Source organism: Hevea brasiliensis, chromosome 7 (genome assembly GCF_030052815.1).
Source record: "Hevea brasiliensis isolate MT/VB/25A 57/8 chromosome 7, ASM3005281v1, whole genome shotgun sequence".
Classification (NCBI taxonomy): domain Eukaryota; kingdom Viridiplantae; phylum Streptophyta; class Magnoliopsida; order Malpighiales; family Euphorbiaceae; genus Hevea; species Hevea brasiliensis.
Window position 1 is genome coordinate 66,919,215 of NC_079499.1, and position 18,197 is coordinate 66,937,411.

Genomic DNA, 18,197 nt, shown 5'->3' on the forward strand with positions numbered 1-18,197 from the left:
ACTGTCCTGTTGGATGGGTTGTGGCCATAATTTGGGGTAGGTTTCTTCACGAAAGTTGTTTTTCTATGTCTTATCTTGTCTCTGTAAAAATTTCAGGTCAATTGACCATTTCTACAGTGAGTTATGGCCAAATGAACAGTTAGTTCATTTGGTCATTCTGCAGAATTGCCTTGCAGGGTACCCGGATTGGGGCTAACTTTTGGTCCTCTTGCTTTGGTCTTTTGGGCATGGTTTCTTCAGCAAAAATGTGCCATTATAAGTCTAGTTTCATGTCCAATTGGCCAAACACCAATTGGACCAACACAGCCAAAGATATGGCTGTCCAAGTGGGCTGGAATCACAGCCACCCTGCTGCACTCACTGGGCAGCATACTCATTCACTTTGCCATGCTATATTTCAGTCCAAATTATGGTCAAATTTCCTCAAATGGTCACTAATTGACCATTAGAATGTTCTTTAACAATTTCATAAGCCGAGTCCACATTTTACTCTCAAAACCCTAGTTTCCATTATAAATTTTCATAACATACCTTAATTACTAACTCATTCACTAACCACATGCATACATGCTTTAAACATGATCTCTAATCCACTTTAAGTCCATCAAAACACTCCATCATTGTTCCTTCCTTAGGGCTGCTGAAATTCATGGTAGTCATACACACAAATTTGGTTCATTTAATTCACAAATTCATGTTGATTTCAAGTCCCTAACATGGAAAATAAGGGTTTTAAGTAGATAGGTGCACTAACCTCTTGTAGGGTAGATTTCTCCCAAGCTTAACTTCACTTTCTTTCCTTTTCTAGGCTGCCAAACACTTTCCCAAGATGAGTGGACAAGTTTTAATGAAAGGGGTTTAGGGTTTAGTGGTGTAACAAAGAGAGAAATAAAGCTTTTTTTTGTGGTGTTAATGGAGGTTTGGGCAAGGGCTAGGTTTCGGCTGGTTTGGGGGAGAAGATGGCTGCTGTGTTTTTTTAATTTCTTTTGGTCTTATTTATCTCTTTTATTAGTTAGTTAATTGGTTGTTTAATTGTGATTAGTTATAGCTTTTAAATGACATCATCAAGATGTCATAAATGAGCCTTTTTTTATTTTTCTTTTCTTTTCATCACTACTCAATTTCAATTTAATTTTTAGTAATATTTATTCATATTTTATGCCATATTAATTATTTACTTAACTGGACAAGTCGGCCAAAAATCGTCTCTGAAGGCGAAATGACCAAAATGCGCTCCGTTTGGCTTAACGGGTCAAAATTGTCTGTACCGATTGAAAAATTTTTTTAAATATTTTCTTGGCATTCTAATGCCATAGGGACCTCAATGACCCTTCTCTGGAGTCTCAAAAATTATTTTATGAATTTTCTCTCGGGTCTAGGGCTCCTAGTTGCGAGAACCGCAACTTCCCTCTGGGTTACCCATCGCTTGGGCACCGGCTCATTTAACTTGTTTGTATTTTATTTCTAAAATTTTTACTAAATTTTTCTTATTGATATTTGAGTGAATTATGGTTCCTGACTTTAGTTTAAATATTTTTTTCGGACGTTCTAGCTGTCCGGACCGACACCGGTCACCGGAACAGTAGAATGTACGGAGTTGCTACCGGGAGGGTGTTACATGGATGGTTATACTGATTCTGATTTCCAATCAGATATCAATGATAGAAAGTCTACCTCTGGATATGTGTTCATTTGTAATGGAGGTGCAGTCAGTTCGAAGAGTTTCAAATAGAGCACGACTGCAGATTCCACTACCGAGGCTGAGTATATTGCTGCATCAGATGCTGCAAAGGAAGCTGTTTGGATAAAGAAGTTCGTGATAGAACTTATAGTAGTTCCTTCCATTGAGTCAACAGTTCCACTACACTGTGACAATAATGGAGCAGTCATACAGCTAAGGAACCAAGGTCTCACCAAAAATCCAAACACATAGAAAAGCGCTACCACATTATCAGAGAAATAGTTGGGCAAGGCGATATAGCCATGCAGAAAATAGCATCAGCTCAATATCTAGCTGATCCATTCACTAAGCCTATGTCACAGACTCAGCTAGACCGTCATCGTGAGAAGATGGGTCTAAGATATTGTAATGAATGGCTCTAGTGCTAGTGGGAGATTGTTAATAGTATGCCCTAGAGCATATTATTTAGTATGTATTTTGTACATATTTTTATTAATAAAAGGCATTTCTACTTTTCCATTTACATAATGTATTTATGTGTAATAGAAAAGGTCCATTGATATTTTGTTAGAAATTCTATTCTTAAGTTGTTAAGAATATGAGTGACAGTATTTCTAGTACAAAGTATCATAAATAGGTTCACAATCGAGGATACTTCATAATAAGGACATGACTTATCCAGAAAGATTGTATTCATGTTTGTTCCCAAGTTATTTATATGAGATGTAAATAAGATGGAATGGTGAGTCTCATGCCATATAACAAACATGATAGGCACTTATAAATGATAAGTAGGCCGAACCAGTGACACTTATAACAAACATATTTGTTGGATATTGTTTTTATTTGCCTACTTCACAAAAGGTTGTGATAAGTAGAGATGCCACAGTTCTTGAACAACAATTTGTTCAAGAAGGAGGCAAAGGAAGGCAAATAGAGTTAGAATTGGAGAATTCTGACCAACCAACAGATCAGATGGATATTGATCCATCTAGTCAACCTATACCCGTTGATGAAACATCTACAGCTGTTCCTCGAAGAACAACCAGGGTATCTCACCCACCAGTGAGATATGGTTTTCTTCATGAAGAAGAACAAGAGTTGTCTACTCATGAAGAAGTAGATCATGGGGATGATCCACTTACCTATGAAGAAGCTATATCAGATATAGACTCTTCAAAATGGATTGAAGCTATGAAATCCGAGATTGATTCCATGTATAAGAATCAAGTTTGGGATCTTGTTGACCCACCTGAAGGTATTGTACCTATAGGGAACAAATGGGTTTTCAAGAAGAAAATTGGTTCTGATGGAAAGGTAGAGACCTATAAGGCAAGGCTAGTAGCGAAAGGGTTTCGCCAAAGGCAAGGAATCGACTATGAGGAGACTTTCTCACCTATTGCCATGCTTAAATCAATTAGGATTTTATTAGCAATAGCTGCGTACTATGATTATGAGATTTGGCATATGGATGTCAAAACAGCTTTTCTCAATGGATACATTGAAGAAAACATTTTCATGGAACAACCTAAGGGATTTGAATCCCAAGATGGTTCCAAGGTATGCAAGCTAAAGCGATCGATTTATGGGTTGAAACAAGCTTCGAGGAGTTGGAACATTTGTTTTGATGAAGCCATTAAATCCTTTGGTTTTATCAAAAATGAGGATGAGCCATGTGTATATAAGAAGGTTAGTGACAGTGCTATCACTTTCCTTGTCTTATATGTGGATGACATACTGTTGATGGGTAATGACACAGGTATGTTGACAACTATAAAGGTATGGTTGTCAAATACATTCTCCATAAAAGACTTAGGGGAGGCAACCTATATTCTTGGGATTCGCATCTATAGAGATAGAGCAAAAAGAATAATTGGTTTATCCCAAAGTCTATACTTGGAAAAGGTGTTAAAGAGGTTTAACATGCTTGATTCCAAGAGAGGATTGTTACCAGTGAGACATGGTATCCATCTTTCTAAAGAGATGTCTCTAAAGACACCTGAAGAAAGAGATAAGATGGCCAGGATTCCATATGCTTCGGTTATTGAAAGTTTAATGTATGCAATGTTGTGTACTAGGCCGGATATCGCATATGCTGTTAGTTTGACTAGCAGGTATCAATCCAATCCAGGTTTGGAACATCGATAGTCACAAGAATATCCTTAAGTACTTGAGAAGAACTAAGGATTTATTCTTGATTTATGGAGGTGGAGACTTGTAATTGGATGGTTATACTGATTCTGATTTCCAATCAGATATCGATGATAGAAAGTCTAACTCTGAATATGTGTTCATTTGTAATGGAGGTGCAGTCAGTTGGAAGAGTTCCAAACAGAGCACGACTGCAGATTCCACTACAGAGGCTGAGTATATTGTCGCATCGATGTCGCAAAGGAAGTCGTTGGATAAAAAAGTTCGTGACAGAACTTATAGTAGTTCCTTCCATTGAGTCAGCAGTTCCACTACACTGTGACAACAATGGAGCAGTTATATAGGCTAAGGAACTAAGGTCTCACCCAAAATCCAAACACATAGAAAGGCACTACCACATTATCAGAGAAATAGTTGGGCAAGGCAATATAGCCATGCAGAAAAATAACATCAGCTGAAAATTCAGCTGATCCATTCACTAAGCCTATGTCACAAACTCAGTTAGACCGACATCTTGAGAAGATAGGTCTAAGATATTGTAATGAATGGCTCTAGTGCTAGTGGGAGATTGTTAGTAGTATGCCCTAGAGCATATCATTTAGTATGTATCTTGTACATATTTTTATTAATAAAAGGCATTTCCACTTTTCTGTTTACATAATATAATTATGTGTAATAGAAAAGGTCCATTGATATTTTGTTAGAAATATTATTCTTAAGTTGTTAAGAATATGAGTGACATTATTTCTAGCACAAAGTATCATAAATAGGTTCACAATCGAGGATACTTCATAATAAGGACATGACTTATCCAGAAAGATTGTATTCATGTTTGTTCCCAAGTTATTTATATGAGATATAAATAAGATGGAATGGTGAGTCTCATGCCATATAACAAACATGATAGGAACTAATAAATGAAAAGTAGGACGAAACAGTGACAATTATCACAAGCACATGGAGTTTAATCTTGTAAACTTTTTATCATAAATCATATCAGTGCATATAATCTTTAGACCTGAGATAGCACAGTTATCTTGTATATAGGTAGTTTGAGTTTGATACTGCTTTCATACATGTACTGTGTATGGGTATATGGGCATGTGTTGGCTCCTACTAGTTATATATGGAGGTAGGTGTTGATCAAGATGGAATCTATTCCTCTAAGTAAATAGAGATAAAATCCTATGTTCATTTAATTGTTCTTGATGTTTCAAGTTCCTGGCCAGGACAGATAGATTTATTCAGAAAAGAGTTTCTGATGAGAAAATCTTTTTAATCAAGAACTAGAATTAAAAGAGAACATAATATTCATAGCGAATGGAGTTTGACATAAACCATGACTTCAGCTTGAGTTGGGATTTTGTAACAGAGAGATTCTAGTGCATGGTAACATATAATTATAGATTCATTTAAGGTAAACCTTATTACTAATTGGGTGGCCATGGCATGCTATGCTAGGTGTTAACCATGGTCTATGAGGTTCATAAAATGATTTAGAGAAATCATTTATGGTAAGAAAGAGTTCTGATGATATTAAGAGTTGATATCATGTCTCATTGCAAATTAGTGATGAGCCTAGTAAGTCACACACATACACAAGTTATCACCTATTTAAATATGATTTAATTAATTAATTAAAGAGTTTAATTGATTAATTAAATAGGTTTGGTTTGCAATTAGATTGCAAAGTCCCTAGCATGACTTGAAACCAAATCTAGATTATTGGATGTATAATATAAGCTAAATTTATATTTAAAGTGTTTAAATATGAATTTAATTAATGAGAAATTAATTAATAGAGATTAATTAATTAATTTATATTTGATATAAATTAATTAGAAGAAGAAAATAATTATTTTGGGTTAAGAACTCAAAATTAAGACACAGGGGCATTTTGGTCATTTCACAGTGTGACACGTGGCACCATGAGATGGTGACACATGACATAACACATAAGCTTGCGAAATGTTTTTTAATCATGTAAGATGATTAAAATCAAGATTAAATATAGGTTTGACACTTGGCACAATGTGATTGGGTCACTTAAACCTAGAGCTAATCAAAGGGTGACATGTGGCAAGGGTTTAATGTGTTAACCTAGCTATTTAAGTGTTGTTATGAGAAAATAGAATACAACCAGCAGCCACACTCCTTTGTCACGCCACTTTGAGGGTTTTTATCTCTTCTTCTTCATCTCTTATCAATTCAAAGAGATTAGCCATCAATCTCTTGAATTAAGAACACTAGGAATTGTTTCTAGTGTCCTGTTTACATCTCTAATCTCTTAAAAGGCATAACTTATATTTCTAATTAATAGAAAAGGCTTTAGAAGCTGTTCAAGGGCTGCCATAGGTGTTCTTGGTGTGGACAAGCTAGAGGGACAACATCTGGTGTCCTGAAGACGAATCTCAAAGGCGCAGACACGCTGTAGTGCATCAAGAGGTTAGTGTAATCGTTCTTGATTTAATCTAGGATTCTAAAATTAATCTGATTAATTTTAAAATCTTAAATGGCAAATACAGATCCAAAAACATATTAAAAGAGTTTTAATATGTTGTTTATCATTGAAATCAAATAGATAAAAATAAATCTTGCATGATGCATGTGACCCTAGGTGAAAATTTTTGAATTCAATGGTATAAACTTGTGTTTTTCACGCTTTCGTTCATTCAGCACCATGAGATGGTGACACATGGCATTACACATAAGCTTACCAAATGTCTTTTAATCATGTAAGATGATTAAAATTAAGATTAAATATAGGTTTGACACTTGGCACAATGTGATTGGGTCAATTAAACCTAGAACCAAACAGAGGGTGACATGTGGCAAGGGTTTAATGTATTGACCTAGCTATATAAGTGTTGTTATGAATTAAAAATAAGACAACCAGTGGCCACTACTCCTTTGTCACGCCATTTTGAGACTCTCCATCTCTTCTTCTTCATCTCTAATCAATTCAAAGAGATTAGTCATCAATCTCTTGAATTAAAAATACTAGAAATCGTTTCTAGTGTCCTGTTTACATCTTTAATCTCTTAAAAGGCAGAACTTGATTTACTAAATAATAAAAAAAGCTTTAGAAGCTGTTCAAAGGCTGCCATAGGTGTTCTTGGTGTGGACAAGCTAGAGGGACAACATCTGGTGTCTTGAAGACACATCTCAAAGGCGCAAATACACTGCAGTGCATCAAGAGGTTAGTGTGTTTGTTCTTGATTTAATCTAGGGTGGTTCTAAAATTAATTTGATTAATTTTAAAATCTTAAATGGCAAATACAGATCCAAAAACATATTAAAAGAGTTTTAATATGTTGTTTATCATTGAAATCAAATAGATAAAAGTTAATCTTGCATGATGCATGTGACTCTAGGTGAAAATTTTAAATTCAATGGCATAAACTTGTGTTTTTCACGCTTTCGTTCCTTCAATATGTGTTGGAATATGGGTTATTGACCTACCTCTGGTTGAAGTTCCCTCTATTGTTCACATAGTTTAGCTGTTCTGTGGAAGGCTCGCTGTAAAGACTGCATTCTGAAGTTGTATGACCTCCTCCACAGCTATCACAGAATTGGTTACTTGTTCTTATTATATTGGCTTGCATTCTGTCAAGTCTTTTAGTGAGTTGGTCAAATTAGGCATTAATCATGTTGAGGGAATCTAATTCTAGGTTCCTTACTATCTTTCTTGCATCTCTCCTTTCATTTGACCACTCAAAATTATGGTATGCAAGCATTTCCAATAATTCCAAAGCTTCAGCAACTGTTTTCTCTATAAGGTCTCCTCCTGCTGCTGAATCAACTGAACTCCTTGTGGATGGTAGCAAACCATTATAGAAATTCTGGACAATGAGCCAATCTTCTATACCATGGTAGGGACATTCTCTTTGAAGGTCTTTATATCTCTCCCATGCATCATAGAGTGACTCTCCTTCCTTTTGCCTGAAGGTATTTAGTTCTAACCTCAATTTTTTGATTTTTGCAAGTGGGAAGTACCTTGCTAGGAAGGCTTGTGAAAGACCTTCCCAATTAGTGAAAGTACTAGCTAGTTGAGAGAGCAACCACTTCCTTACTTTATCTCTTAATGAGAATGGGAATGCTCGAAGTTGAATGGCTTGATCAGAGACTCCATTCATCTTGAAAGTATCGCATAGAGCGAGAAAGCACTGTAGGTGATAGTATGGATCCTCCATAGGTGACCCTCCAAACTGAATTTGCTGGATCATCTAAAGCCATGCTAGTTTGAGTTCAAAATTATTGACCTCGATTGTAAGCCTAGTGATGCTGGACTAGAATCCTTGAATATTAGGGGCTCCATAGTCCCTCAGGGATCTTGATATGTTATTGTTGTTATCAGCCATAACTGGACCTTCAATAGCTTCAGGTTCGGGTTTTGGCTCTTGATTTCTTCTTCCTCTCCTAATGGTTCTTAAAGTCTTGTCTATTTCAGGATCCAATTCTAGCAATTCTTCTTCAGGTTTGGTTGTTTTGGTCATGTACTAATTTTTGTACATGAAAGAAGAAAAGATAAGTTAATCTAAAATAACAAAAGAAATAAATGTTAAAATCAGCTAAATTGCCTATAATCTAATATTACTAAACTCCTCAGCAATGGCGCCAAAAACTTGTTTGCTCAGTTTTACAACCACCACAAGTAAATGGATCACTAATAAGTAATAAAGTGATGAGTAGAGTATCATTCCCATAAGGAGTTATAGGCATAAGTACTAAACTACACAGCAATCTTAATTGTTTAAACTACCGAAAATTATAAGAGGGTAGATTCTAAACTAAGATGAATAACTTTTGAGAATTAAAGAAAATGAATATAGAAACTTAAAGAGAAGTCTAATTATATGAATAATTCTAGAATTATAAATTTCACACCTTAAATTTTTTATAGTTTTAATCTTGCTTTATCAATGGATTGAGTGTTTTTTTCTTTGATGGAAATTAATCCTAAGGTATCCTAGATCCTCTCTCAAGGTATCTAAGGCATATTTCAATTAGAGCCAAACCTTACTTTTGTTAGTGATTAGTCCTAATCAAAACCCTTTGAGATCTATGATTAATTTTAGAACTTCATAAAGGTTATTAGCCTATCTCTAGGTCAGATTTCCTAGGTTCATAATCTTGATTTTCCAATACCAATCTTCACCTCTCAGTTCTTCAATTAGTATCTTAGATCATGACTAGGTGGGTGCCAACACATAGCATGCATTAAGAACATAAGAGATTGAATCAAAGAACAGAACTCAATTCCATTAAATAAAACTCAATATACATCCATAACAAAAGTCAAGAATACTGCTTTCTAAATTCTAGAATTTAAGGAGTTACTCACTCATGGTAAGTTTAACAAACATAATGTAATAAAAGTAAAAGCACATAAAACCAATCTAAATACTAAAAACAAAAGAACTGAGGGAAGATTTTGCAGCTGTGAACTTGTGGAACTTTGGCTGAGAAGTCTATCCTTGGCACTGATGTAATCCTTTTTCAAGATGGCTAGGGTTCCTCAAGAAGGTCTCTCTCAAAACTCTTCCCTTTATGTGTATATGTAGTCGTATCTTCAAACTCCCTTTCTCCTCTTTATGTTTTTTACTGGCCTCTTTTTATATTAGGTGTCCTAGGGTTAAGTTTTAGAGTCCTAAGGGCATTAGAAGTCCAATTAGTGTGCCAAAATAGGAGTTGGAATCGTATTTAGAAAGTTGTTGAAATGTAGTACACGGCCCGTTTGTCACTACACAACCTGGGGCGTGTAAGTTTTTGGAGCTAATGACCTCTTTTCGGATAGGGGGCACTAAGTTACATAGGTCTTAGATGCTTACACGGGTCAACTTACATGGCTTGTGCACTTGTGTGTAACGATCAGGCTCCAACCACTAGAGGAATTGTCCGCTTTGGCCATAAGCCTCACGGTTTTGTCCCTTAGGTGGAATGGAGAACTTCCCAGGAGGTCAACCATCCTAGGATTTCTCTCAAGCGAGCACACTTAACCCTGGAGTTCTTCTAACTCTCTAGGCCATTCCACCAAAAGGTGCCTCTAGTGATTAGTTCCCCCATTTTATATATCATTACTTTTTGAACCCAAGACTATCTCCGTGCTTTGCCGATCTGGGATTTGCCTAAGGGACCTTTCGCCCCCCCTTTTGGGACTCAGCGTCCTCGCTGAGGTTTGCCCCACCATCGCCCAAGAGGACACGTGAGCGGCTCTGATACCAATTGTAATGATCGGGCTCTAACCACTAGAGGAATTGTCTGCTTTGGCCGTAAGCCTCACGGTTTTGTCCCATAGGTGGAATAGAGAACTTCCCAGGAGGTCACCCATCCTAGTGGTTAGAGCCCGATCGTTACAATTGGTATCAGAGCCACTCGCTGTCCTCTAAGGCAATGGTGGGGCAAACCTTAGCGAGGACACTGAGTCTCGAAAGGGGGGGAGAAAGGTCCCCTAGGCAAATACCACATCGGCAAAGCACGGAGATGGTCTTGAGTTCAAAAGTAATGATATATAAAATGAGGGAACTAATTACTAGAAGCGCCTTTTGGTGGAATGGCTTAGAAAGTTGGAAGAACTCCAGGCTTAACCATGCTCATTTGAGAGAAATCCTTGGATGGGTGACCTCTTGGGAAGTTCTCCATTCCACTTATGGGACAAAACTGTGAGGCTTATGGCCAAAGCAGACAATTCCTCTAGTGGTTGGAGCCCGATCGTTACATTGTGCATGCTCCATTTACTTCTTCAAGCCTTAGTGGTAGAAAGTTACGTAGTTCTTTGAAGGTTACACGGTCCGAGTTACATGGCCCGTGTGCTATGGCTTTTCTGCAACTTCTTTAAGTCTTACTGGGCAGGGGGTTACACGGGTTCGAGGCTGTGTTTACACGACCCGTGTGAAGTGTATCAGTAATTTTCCTTACTTATTAAGTTCTTCCAAGCTTCCTTCTTTGCTCTAATGCCTTGAATTTCCTTTAGAACACCTAAAAATATGTAGAAAACATAGGTTTTAGTGTAGATTAGTGAAATTTACAAAAACTAATGAAATAATCAAATATGCATGCAATTACCTATTTAAATGCCATGAAATATTGTATAATTGTGCTTAAAAATGTCTATATAATACAAGTGTATCACTAAGTTGTGAAGCTTTGTGTGTAGGTTTTTCCTCGTGCAGGTACAGAAGGTAAGGAGTAAGTAGACAGAAACAGAAGAGGAGGAAGTGGATCTACAGGAAAGTCCGAAGTCACCTCATACTTGGACTTTGGGATAAATGCACCACCAATACTAGATGCAATTTTTGTCACTCATTTTTGTATTCTAATTGTCATGCATCAAAACACTTGATGTAAATTTATTTTAGATAACTGTAAATTAAGTATAAACATACTTGGTCACATTTATAAATTTATGTCTAAATATACGTTATGTAAATATTTACATATGGTGAGGAAATGAATTTGATTATAAGTATGATGAGAGTTGATTATCAATATTGTTGCAATTGAAAATATGATTATTAACAGGTAGATGTTAAAAGTTTAGGAGAAACGCTTACAATTTTTCCCTTTGAAATTTATAACTAAAAATTAAAAGTAACTACAAATTAAGTAAATTATTCAAATATAAGTTTGGGTGCTCCGTGCACAAAATGTGGCATTCCTTTACTCAGTTTCACTGTAGATCGGGTAGACGGTGTTACATTTAGTGGTATCAGAGCTTTGGTTTAGGCATTCTTAGACTTAGATAGATAGAAAGACATGACATGTGTGCGATCATGCATTGCATCCATAGGGAATTGAGGTGACACTTATGCACATCTACTCTCTTGTCTATTTTAGATTACAAAATGGAGTCAGAATCACAAAGAGATATTGATGAGGAGGTAGAAAGTCATGCCCTTGGTAGTACAAGCGATAGAGGCACGAGAGATCTGAAGGAATGGAAGCGTGAAAAACACAAGTTTATACCATTGAATTCAAAAATTTTCACCTAGGGTCACATGCATCATGCAATATTTATTTTTATCTATTTGATTTCAATGATAAACAACATATTAAAACTCATTTAATATGGTTTTAGATCTGTATTTTCCATTTAAGATTTTAAAATTAATCAGATTAATTTTAGAATCCTAGATTAATTTAAGAACAAACACACTAACCGCTTGATGCACTGCAGTACATTTGCGCCTTTGAGATGCGTCTTTAGGACACCAGATATTGTCTCTCTAGCTTGTCCACACCAAGAACACCTATGGCAGCCCTTCAACAGCTTCTAACTCTTTTTCTATTATTTAGAAAATCAATTTCTATCTTTTAAGAGATTAAATATGCAAACAGGACACTAGAAACAATTTCTAGTATTTTTAATTCAAGAGATTGTTTGTTAATCTCTTGGAAAGATGAGAGAAGAAGATGAAGAAGAGAGAAACCTTCTTGGGTGGCGGCACCAAAGAAAGAGGCTGCTGGTTATTCTATTTTCTTTTCATAACAACACTTATATAGGTAGGTCAACACATTAAACCCTTGCCACATGTCACCCTCTGATTGGTTCTAGGTTTAATTGACCCAATCACATTGTGCCAAGTGTCAAACATATATTTAATCTTAATTTTAATCATCTTACATGATTAAAAGACATTTGGCAAGCTTATGTGTAATGCCATATGTCACCATCTCATGGTGCCACATGTCATCCTATGAAATGACCAAAATGCCCCGGTGTCGTAATTTTGAGTTCTTAACCCAAAATAATTATTTCTCTTCTTCTAATCAATTTATATCAAATATAAATTAATTAATTAATATCTATTAATTAATTTCTCATTAATTAAATTCATATTTAAACACGTTAAATATAAATTTAACTTATACTATACATCCAATAATCTAGATTTGGTTTCAAGTCATGCTAGGGACTTTGCATTCTAATTGCAAACCAAACCTATTTAATTAATCAATTAAACTCTTTAATTAATTAATTAAATCATATTTAATTAGGTGATAACTTGTGTATGTGTGTGACTTACTAGGCTCATCACTAATTTGCAATGAGATATGATATCAACTCGTAATATCATCATCACTCTTTCTTACCATAAATGATTTCTCTAAATCATTTTATGCACCTCATAGACCATGGTTAACACCTAGCATAGCATGCCATGGCCACCCAATTAGTAATAAGGTTTACTTCAAATGAACCTATAATCATATGTTACCATGCACTAGAATCTCTCTGTTACAAAATCCCAACTCAAGTTGGAGTCATAGTTTATGTCAAACGCCATTTGCTATGAATATTATGTTCTCTTTTAATTCATGTTCTTGATTAAAAAGGTTTTCTCATCTGAAACTCTTTTCGGATTAAATCTATCTGTCCAGGCCAGGAACTTGAAACATCAAGAACAATTAAGTGAATATAGGATTTTATCTCTGTTTACTTAGAGGAACAGATTCCATCTAGATCAACACCTACCTCTATATATAACTAGTAGAAGCCAACACATGCCCATATACCCATACACAGAATAAGTATGAAAGCAGTATCAAACTCAAACTACCTATATACAAGATAACTGTGCTATCTTACGTCTAAAGATTATATGCACCGATATGATTTATGACAAAATATTGACAAGAGTAAACTCCATGTGCTTGTCATAAGTGTCACTGGTTCGGCCTACTTATCATTTATAAGTGCCTATCATGTTTGTCATATGGCATAAGACTCACCATTCCATCTTATTTATATCTCATATAAATAACTTGGGAACAAACATGAATACAATCTTTCTGGATAAGTCATGTCCTTATTATAAAGTGTCCTCGATTGTGAACCTATTTATGATACTTTGTACTAGAAATACTGTCATTCATATTCTTAACAACTTAAGAATAGAATTTCTAATAAAATATCAATGAACCTTTTCTATTACACATAAATATCTTATGTAAACGGAAAAGTGGAAATGCCTTTTATTAATAAAAACATGTACAAGATACATACTAAATGATATGCTCTAAGGCATACTACTAACAATCTCCCACTAGCACTAGAGCCATTCATTACAATATCTTAGACCCATCTTCTCAAGATGTTGGTCTAGCTGAGTCTGTGACATAGGCTTAGTGAATGGATCAGCTGGATTTTCAGCTGATGCTATTTTTTGCATGGCTACATCGCCTCATCCAACTTTTTCTCTGATAATATGGTAACGCCTTTCTATGTGTTTGGATTTCTGGTGAGACCGGGGTTCCTTAGCCTGTATGGCTGCTCCATTATTGTCATAGTGTAGTGGAACTACTGACTCAATGGAAGGAACTACTGTAAGTTCTGTCACGAACTTCTTTATCTAAACAGCTTCCTTTGCAGCATCTGATGCAGCAATATACTCAGCCTCGGTAGTGGAATCTGCAGTCGTGCTCTGTTGGAACTCTTCCTACTGATTGCACCTCCATTATAAATGAACACATACCCAGAGGTAGACTTTCTATCATCTATATCTTATTGGAAATCAGAATCAGTATAACCATCCAATTGAAGTCTCCACCTCCATAGATCAAGAATAAATCCTTAGTTCTTCTCAAGTACTTAAGGATATTCTTGACAGCTGTCCAGTGTTCCAAACCTGGATTGGATTGATACTTGCTAGGCAAACTAATAGCATATGGGAATTTGGCCTAGTACACAACATTGCATACATTAAACTTCTAATAGCCGAAGCATATGGAATCCTGGCCATTTTATCTCTTTCTTCAGGTGTCTTTAGAGACATCTCTTTAGAAAGATGGATGCCATGTCTTACTGGTAACAATCCTCTCTTGGAATCAGGCATGTTAAACCTCTTTAACACCTTTTCCAAGTATAAACTTTGGGATAAACCAATTATTCTTTTCGCTCTATCTCTATAGATGCGAATCCCAAGAATATAGGTTTCCTTCCCTAAGTCTTTCATGGAGAATGTATATGACAACCATGCCTTTACAGTTGTCAACATACCTATGTCATTACCCATCAACAGTATGTCATCCACATATAAGACAAGGAAAATGATAGCACTGTCACTAACCTTCTTATATACACATGGCTCATCCTCATTTTTGATAAAACCAAAGGATTTAATTGCTTCATCAAAACGGATGTTCTAACTCCTCGAAGCTTGCTTCAACTCATAAATGGATCGCTTTAGCATGCATACCTTGGAACCATCTTGGGATTCAAAACCCCTAGGTTGTTCCATGAAAATGTTTTCTTCAATGTATCCATTGAGAAAAGTTGTTTTGACATCCATCTGCCAAATCTCATAATCATAGTATGCAGTTATTGCTAATAGAATCCTAATTGATTTAAGCATGGCAACAGGGGAAAAAGTCTCCTCATAGTTGATTCCTTCCCTTTGGTGAAACCCTTTCGCTACTAGCCTTGCCTTATGTGTCTCTACCTTTCCATCAGAACCAATTTTCTTCTTAAAAACCCATTTGTTCCCTATAGGTACAATACCTTCAGATGGGTCAACAAGATCCCAAACTTGATTCTTATACATGGAATCAATTTTAGATTTCATAGCATCAATCCATTTTGAAAAGTCTATATCTGATATAGCTTCTTCATAGGTAAGTGGATCATCTCCATGATCTACTTCTTCATGAGTAGACAACTCTTGTTCTTCTTCATGATGGAAACCATATCTCACTGGTGGGTGAGATACCCTGGTTGTTCTACGGGGAACAGCTATAGATGTTTCATCAACAGGTGTAGGTTAACTAGATGGATCTATATCCATCTGATATGTTGGTTGGTCAGAATTCTCTAATTACAACTCTATTTGCCTTCCTTTGCCTACTTTTTGAACAAACTGTTGTTCAAGAAATGTGGCATCTCTACTCACCACAACCTTTTGTGATGTAGGCAAATAATATCCAAAACTATCTTTTGGATATCCAACAAATCGGTCCTTTTTTGATATGGTTTACAATTTATCAGTGTTCAACTTTTTGATATAAGCTGGACAACCCCAAACCTTAACATACTTAAGACTTGGTTTTCTTCCATGCCATATCTCATAAGGTGTGGAAGAAACTGATTTTGATGGAATCCTATTCAGAATATACAAAGCTAATTCTAATGTAAATCCCCAAAAGGAGATTGGCATATTAGTATAGCTCATCATACTATGTACCATATCACATAGGGTACGATTTCTCCTTTCAAATACACCATTCAACTGTGGTGTTCCTGGAGGAGTCAGCTGGGAAACAATGCCATGCTCTCTCAAGTATTCATCAAATTCAGTACTCAAATATTCACCTCCACTATCTGATCGAAGAACTTTAATACTCTTTCCTATTTGATTTTCTACTTCAGATTTAAATTCTTTGAACTTTTCAAAGGATTCATGTTTGTATTTCATCAAATACAAATACCCAAACCTTGATTTGTCATCAGTAAAGGTAATAAAGTAATGAAAATCGCCTTTAACCATTTCCTTAAATGGATCACATACATCACTATGTATTAGTTCCAAAATATTTTCATCTCTTAGTCCTTGTCCAATAAACGGTGTTCTAGTCATTTTGCCCTTAAGGCAAGATTCACAAGTTGGAGTAGGCTCAGAGCCCAATGAGGATAAAATCCCCATTTTCTCCAATTTTGCAATCCTATCTTCTGCAACATAACCTAATCTTAAGTGCCAAATATATTTTGAACTTGAGTTGATTTTCATCATGGCATTGCATTCTTTTAGATTGCTATACTCTGGACAGTGGAAACACTTTCCTGCTGGCAGTGGAAACACTTTCCTGCTGGTAGTGGAAACACTTTCCTTTACCTTTGTCAACTTTGAACTTTGTTTTTCTGTTTGGCTATCTTCTTGGAAGATCTTGGAACTTGAGGTTTCTTTTTCTAATTGCCCATTTTCTTATTGGACTTTCCAGCGGAAAAATATGCAATCAAAGCTACCTCTTTTCCTTTATTGTCCGATATATTCTTTTGGGCAATAACCAGCATATTGAGTAAACTAGCCAAGGTGCATTCATGTTTAGTCATATGGAAATTTGTCACAAAATTCCCAAAAGACTCAGGAAGGGACTGAAGGATCAAATCCGTCTGTAGTTGGAAATCCATATTGAAGTCAAGATGTTGCAACTACTCAATCAGCCGAATCATCTTGTGGACATGATCCCCAACATTCTGTCCCTCAAACATCCTCATGCGGAACAGCTGTCTAGATATCTCATACCTAGCATTCCTACTATGCTCACCATACAACTCTTGTAGGTGAAGGAGGATCTCACTCGCACTCTGCATGTTCTCATGCTACTTCTGTAACTCATTACTCATAGAAGCAAGCAGGTAACACTTAGCTCTCACATCATGCTCCTTTCACTTGTCCAAAGTTTCATGTTCCTCTTGGGTGGCCTTTGGAGGTAACGGACCAGGAACATTTGAGTCTAGAACATATCCTATATGTTGAAGGTTCAGGACAAGTTTCAAATTTCTTAGCCAATCAGAGAGATTAGGTCCTGTCAACCTATTGCGATCAAGTATGCTTGTAAGGATATTGGATGGTGGTGGTTGTTCTGTGCTCATTATTATCAAAAAATTAACTGCAGAAAATAACTAGATTAATTAGTAAATGTATCATGTAATTAACCAAAATGATTATGGTCTTTTAATCAAATTGGTACTCCCACTAACTTAGCGAATCCTACACTTCCAAAGTAGAAAACAGAAATCCTAGTTGGATGGATTTCTAGTGAGTGATTGAATTCTTATAATTCTATTGATCATCCTTAGGTACATCCATTATTGGATTTACAATAAACTATAAGTGAGCAACTCCTTGCTCATCACATCTCATGTGAGGTTCAATTCTTTACCTAGCCCCTAATGCTCAAAATCTCAGGTACATCCATTATTGACTTATCTTGCATTAGTTAAGTTGATCCCATTGAGCCAGTAATTATGCAAATAATTTTAATGTCCTCAGGTACATCCAATATTAGCCACCAACCATTTACATGTTTATAACTTCTCACGCTTAACAATTATTCTTAAGAAAATCCCTTAAATTAATTGCATCTTATGCAAGTATTTAAAATTTCTTAAAATAATTGCCTCATTGGAGGGCCCATGTTATAATTACTTTAATTATAGCATTTCCAACTTAATCATTTGTTTAGAAGATTTTATGGTCATCCTAATTACTATTAAGGTCTCACTTTGCACATTATCCATTTAGCATGCATATATCACATACTGCATACATTCACATACATCTCATACATTCATGGACAATAAATAAATATGGTATGATCATGGACTTTCTAAGGGATTCAATTCTGAGCCACCAAGAATTGAATCAGG